Source organism: Octopus bimaculoides, chromosome 5 (assembly GCF_001194135.2).
Source record: "Octopus bimaculoides isolate UCB-OBI-ISO-001 chromosome 5, ASM119413v2, whole genome shotgun sequence".
NCBI classification, from domain to species: domain Eukaryota; kingdom Metazoa; phylum Mollusca; class Cephalopoda; order Octopoda; family Octopodidae; genus Octopus; species Octopus bimaculoides.
Genome location: NC_068985.1, coordinates 81,483,221 through 81,489,802, shown reverse-complemented (window position 1 = coordinate 81,489,802; position 6,582 = coordinate 81,483,221).

Here is a 6,582-nt window from a genome sequence, read left to right as displayed (position 1 = left end):
CTAGAAATAGATCACATCTTGTGTCTAATAAGACCTAAATTGTTCTTAACATGAAATATAGCGTGATACCAAAACGTAAGCGGGCAAGATATTTAAAATCACCGAAAAGAAACATTATTAAACAGGGACCGGTTTCAAAATTTAACAATCTTACCGACTGTCTATTTCTCTTCAACCTGATTTGTAATGGAGCCATAATCATCAGAACCCCATACAAAGTTGCCCACCGCCATAGGTGCGCGTGTATATGGTTCTGCTAATTACAGCTTAATGGTAAAATTCAAAAGTCTTCGTTTTGGCGCGCTAATTCCAGGAATATGTCTGCAGAGAATATTTACTGCGTCGCATATATCCAGTATGAGAACTCGGTAAGGGTTAAAGATATATATATATGCATGTATATATATATTTAAGTAAGCATTTTATGTATTCGGGTTATTAACATCACGCCCTATAGGTTTTACGACGGACTTTCTCGGTGAGGACAGCGTATGTATATGCAGCTTTGCCGACCGACCTGCACAAATGATTTGTTTATAGTGACCAAATGTATGTGCTGTACATTAGCTCACTCCCTCCGTCAAATCGACGTTGCCTGAACAGGTGTACGGTGTACTACGAGTCGAAGTGATCGCAGAGCAGTGTAAGATGAAGTGTTTTGCTCAAGAACACAGTGCACCACCTGCTCTAAGAATTGAAACCACGATTGTGAAATCGTGATACCTAACCACTAGGCCATGAGTCCTCATAGTTTTTATATTCTTACACTAAATGTTATTATTAGCCTGTTATTTATTCATTAGCGGGACCCGTGAATATTTCACGGAATTAATGGTAAATTTATTGGATCATTTCTGAAAAATTTATTTAAAAACCCTGAGAGCGTAGCCTGTATTGTGTCTGCTACTCATTGAAAAGTGAAAAAAATTGGAATACGATGATTACTTAATGCACTTTATATAAACACTTTATATACTTTATGCATAAGTCTATAGACTTGATACACGGCACTCTTCTTCTTCTTTCTCATTCACTCCTCGCCTTACCCTCTTTTTCTTTCTCTTTTTTTCTTTCGCTCTTCGCCTTTCCCTTCAACTAATTACGTTACAGACGGGTTAAGTAACGGAGAAAAAAAACTAGTTCTGAAACAAAATTGCATATTTCACACGCCACAACCTCTTCCTCCCCACTCCACCTCCCATCCCTCCCATCTCCCATCCCTCCCATCTCCCCCTCTCTCATCCTTCGCCTCTTCCATTCAACTAATCACGTGGAAGCGTTACGGACAGGCTAAGTAACGGAATGACACGCAGAATTATTGTAAGATTGCACTCTCCTTTGATAGATATTACCTAGGTTGGAAATTTGTAGCAATGTATTATTTTCCATAGATATATATTTGAAGTCTTATCGTGTATTCATTCATCTAATGTTTGTTTTTCCATGCAATCATGGGGTAGACAATGACTTATTTGAGGCAGGATTTTATGGCTAGATGCTTTTCTTGCTACCACCCTTAACCTGTCTTTTCAAGTCAAGGATTTCTTTGATCCCACGAGTCTTCAAAAGTGCAGAGTGATCAGTTGCAATATCAACAAAAGAATACAAACATCAAGACAGCACATTTCACTCAAGCAATGACAAGCTGTGAAATATCAACATCCCCCACACACATATATATACACGCACGTACACACGCACACGCACACACACACACACACACACACACACACACACACGGAGGCATGGCTGTGTAGTTACGTAGTTTGCTTCCCAGCATGGCACCTTTGCCAAGAGTCTTCTGCTATAGCACCAGTTGACCAAAGCTTTATTACATCAATATGCATACATAAAACAGCTCGTTCAGACTGACGTTATGCGTCATATGACACAGGATTTTTCAGTTTCATTTAACCTCTTCAGTGATGAGTACCACCAGCTATTCTAAGCAAGGCTGGAACTTTCGTTTTAATAAAGAAATCAGCAATCACAATATTCTCTGGCTTGCGTTTTCGCAACGCAAAACTTACCCCTACTTGTTTGGATATGAACTCGCCGAGAAGCATCTGACTAAGTATATGAAATGTACAGTAGGTAGTCGACACCCGTAGCTAACAGTTGCATGCTGTCCCTCCCTTCCAGATTGTGAAAGTTTACCATAACGTTTAATCTAAATTCAGTGAAATTTTTTTATGGGCAAATATGGGTTAAGTCAAAATATGCTCTCGAAACAGTAACAGATTAACATAATGATATGTTTAACAATTATAATGTATGCATAAACGTAGACAGGAATATTTTGTCTCAGAGAGATTGTGTGTTAAAGAAAATAACTCTCACAGATTGATACCAGTGGATCATCAGACGCTGCTGTTTCACCTTAATGATAACACCCGGACATTCTCAATCCTGTCCAGTGCATATTTTGTTTGCTGATTTCTTTATCAATATAAAAGTTCTGACTTAGCTCACAATTACCATGAGAGTCCACCCCACGAGGAGCCTAAATAAAGCTGAAATATCAGTGTTTGACAATCCACTGACATCATTATGAGAGAGAACTATATTTTTAACACAAAAAACATCTTAAAAGAAGTTTCTATGAGACAAATTATCGTACCTAGTGCCACATCGCGTTAGTATATACATTATAAATTTATACACATCGTTATTTTAGAATTAAAATTATTTTCATTTTCAAACCTCACTTTTTTTCAGTTTACTGAAGTTTTAAAGAATTCTATGCCATGAAGCATATGTTATCCAGATTTCTGCTCATTACAATGTGCAGTATATTAGCAACCTTTTTTATGTACTTTTAATATTCTTCTATTATTTTTCCATTCCATCCAGAAAGTTGATACCTGGATCCATTACAGGTTTTCCTAGGTTAGTGAACTAAATGTTGTAGATATTTATCCTGAATTTGCATTTTTCAGTCTACCGAAGTAGTAAAGAAATCAGTCATCAGACTTATGCTATCCAGATTTCTGCTAATTACAGAGTATTATATATTAGCAAAATTAAATCCTAATTTGTTGTACATTTATTATTTTTTCACTCTAACCAGAAAGTTGCTGCCTGGACTCTCTAAAGGTTTTCCTAGGTTGGTGAACTGAATGTTGTACATATTTACCCTGAATTTATATGAAGGTTGATTTTAATCATGGTTAGACTTGTGAAACTAGTTTCGTGAACTTGAAGGTGCATGGCTAAGTTAAAGCGTCAGGCTCACAATCATGAAGTAATGAGTTCGATTCCCGGACTGGGCTGTGTGTTGTGCTCTCTTGAGCAAGACACTTTATTTCACATTGCTCTAGTTCATTCAGCGGTAGAAATGCGGTGCGATGTCACTGGTGCCGAGCTGTATCGGCCATCATTGTTTTCTCTTGGATAACATCAGTGGCACGAAGAGGGGAGGCTGGTATGCATGGGCGATTTCTGGTCTTCTATAGAACAACCTTGCCTGGACTTGTGCCTTGGAAGGTAAATTTTTAGGTGCAATCCCATGGTCAATCATAACTGAAGGGGTTCTTTATACATGTATATATGATGTAAGGGTGCACTGCTCAATGGTTAGAGCTTCAGGCTCACAATCGTGAGGTAGAGAGTCCGATTCCTGGATGGGGCTGTGTGTTGTATTCTTGAGCGAAACATTTTATTTCATATTGCTCCAGTTTACTCAACTGTAAAAATGAATTGCAACATCACTGGTCTCAAGCTGTATCGGGCTTTGCCTTTCCCTAGGATAACATCGGTGGCGTGGAGAGGGGAGGCCGGTATGCATGGGCACTGCTGATCTTCTATAAACAACCTTGCCCAGACTTGTGCCTCTGAGGGTAATTTTCTAAGTGCAATCCCATGATCAATCATGTCTGAAGGGGTCTTTACCCTTTATCAAAGACTTGTAAACATAAGTATTCCAGCCATGACCTCTCCGTTTTTGTGCCTCAAGTCGAGCATAACAAGTCAATGTGTTATCAGAATGCTTTGCTGTATTTGTTCCAGTCTCACATCCAACCAGTGTCAATTCTGTTTTCCATCTTTTGATAAAGTTCCAGTCTGAAAATGAGGTCTATCTTTCTTCTCCCTGCTCTCCTCCACCAGATACACTATATGACATGTTGGTGCACCTTCAAGTCCATCAGGAGTTGAGGGTTGAGGACAAAGTATCTAGGAGTACATTATTACCTGATGTAGAAAAGTGCTATATTGTCTGTATCCTTTATTTCTAAAAGAGTATGAAAGGATTTGAGTTCAGGGTGGGGTGGTGTAAGTGAGAGTGTGTGTGTATGCATGTATATATGAGTGTGTGTGTATGCATTTATATATGAGTGTGTGTGTGTGTATGCATTTATATATGAGTGTGTGTGTGTGTGTGTGTGTGTGTTCAATTCAATGTTTTTTAAGATACCAATATATTGAAGGAAATTTCATCCACTCATGATGATGATGATGACGATGACAGCTGCAATGATGATGGTTATGATGGCAACAATGATGATAATGTTCACAACTACAATGATGATGATGATGATGATGATGATGATGCATACATATACGCAATTTCTGAAGACATAAAGAACTATTAATTTATGTTTATTGTATTTGTGTGTATAAATGCATATTCATAATAGACATGCCTTTATTTATGCATTCATATATGTACATATGTATGCATGCTTGTATGCATGCATGTATATATGTATGTATGTATGTATGTATTTATGTATGTGTGTATGTATGTATGTATGTATGTATGAATTATTGTATTTATGTATGTATACACAACAAAAGTGTGTGCTGAGAAAGGGTAATAAACTAGAAGCATTTTTGTTATGAAAGCATAAGTGAAACTTTTTCACTCGCAGAGCGAAGCACCAACCGAGCTTTTGTAACATACTTTGAAAACATTTATTGAATAACAATAAATATTATAGTAAATGTTGACAAAAGCAGCAAAACTCGTATGGATGCTAACCTTGGTACATTTTTTAGAAATGGGATGTTGTTAAATCATACAGGTTTTCAGATTATGAGGTGAGGTGGAAAATATTTTCTTTTAAAGTTGTTAAGAAAGAAAAAGTCTTGTGTGTACACACACACACACACACACACACACACACATATATATATACATATATATATATATAAATATATTTATATATGTATGTATGTATGTATGTATGTATGTATGTATAGAATTATATATATATATATATATATATATATGTAAACACACACACGCACACACACACAGATATATATATAACATATGTATGTATGAATATGTATATACATATGTATGTATGTATAAAGGAGAGGTAGAAATGTTTGAAGAAAGAAATATTAATGATTTAAAAGGAAGGAGGAGGAGCAAATTACACAAAAGAGTTCTTATGAGAAACATTTCGACAAACTGTAAAGGAAAAGCTTGTGGGTGTGATTCCAATAGCTTGAAAGGTGTACATGGAAAATCTTGCAATCTTGCATAATGATACACATAAACACACACATAAATATACTCACAAATACACAAATAATTACACACACACACAAGCATATAAAGACATATACAAGCATGCAGAATTGTATATGATTGTATATATGTGTTTATGCCTCTATAAGCTATATGTTTCCTTATGAAATTGTGATTATAAATATATGCCAAATGTATCTTAATACATTTGGCATATATTTCTCTCTCTCTCTCTCTCTCTCTCTCTCTCTCTCTCTTTATGTGTGTGTGTGTGTGCGTGTGTGTGCATGCATATGTGTGCACTTTGGTTGAATTAATCATATGAAAATTGGTTGGTAGGTTTATATTATTAGGTAAAGAAGGAGAAAACTTAAATAAGAAAATATGAGCAGGCAATAACAATAGAAAAGTGAAAGAGTGGATTTTAGATTATGAAACACTTACAAGTAAGGTGTGCCATGATCAAGAGTTTGAATTTAAATCTAATTGAATTTTGTTACTGTAATGCCTTTGTTGTCAGCATCTGGCAGACATTTTAGGAGAAAGGCTGCCTCTTGGCAGAATGCAAATATACAGATTAAATTGAGAATGTTGGCAAAATATCAATAAAAGTAAATATGTTTTTTCCTTTTTAATATGTTTAATTTGGATAATAAATAGTTAATCTTACATTATTCCTTGAGGAAGGTATACTTTGAATTCATTTTTTTTAAAAATGATGTTTATGGTTGTTGTTACTGGTCTTTGCATCATGTCTTATTTAGAATTAGAATTTATACAAAAATATGTATTTTGTATTTTCTTTTCTTTTGCCTATATATATATATATATACATGCATGTGTGTTCGTGTGTGTGTGTGTGTGTGTGCGTGTGTGTGTGTGTGTGTGTGTGTGTGTGTGTGTTTGTGTGTGTAATATATGCATATATATACATACATACATACGTACATACATACATACAATATGTATGTATGCATTTTTAGAAAGCTTTTGCATAAACAAATTATATAATGCGATAATATTCAATTTGCATATTTTCCAGGCTTACTAGTAATTCTTTTGAAGATATCTAATTGTTAAAATGATTTTATATGCATATACAT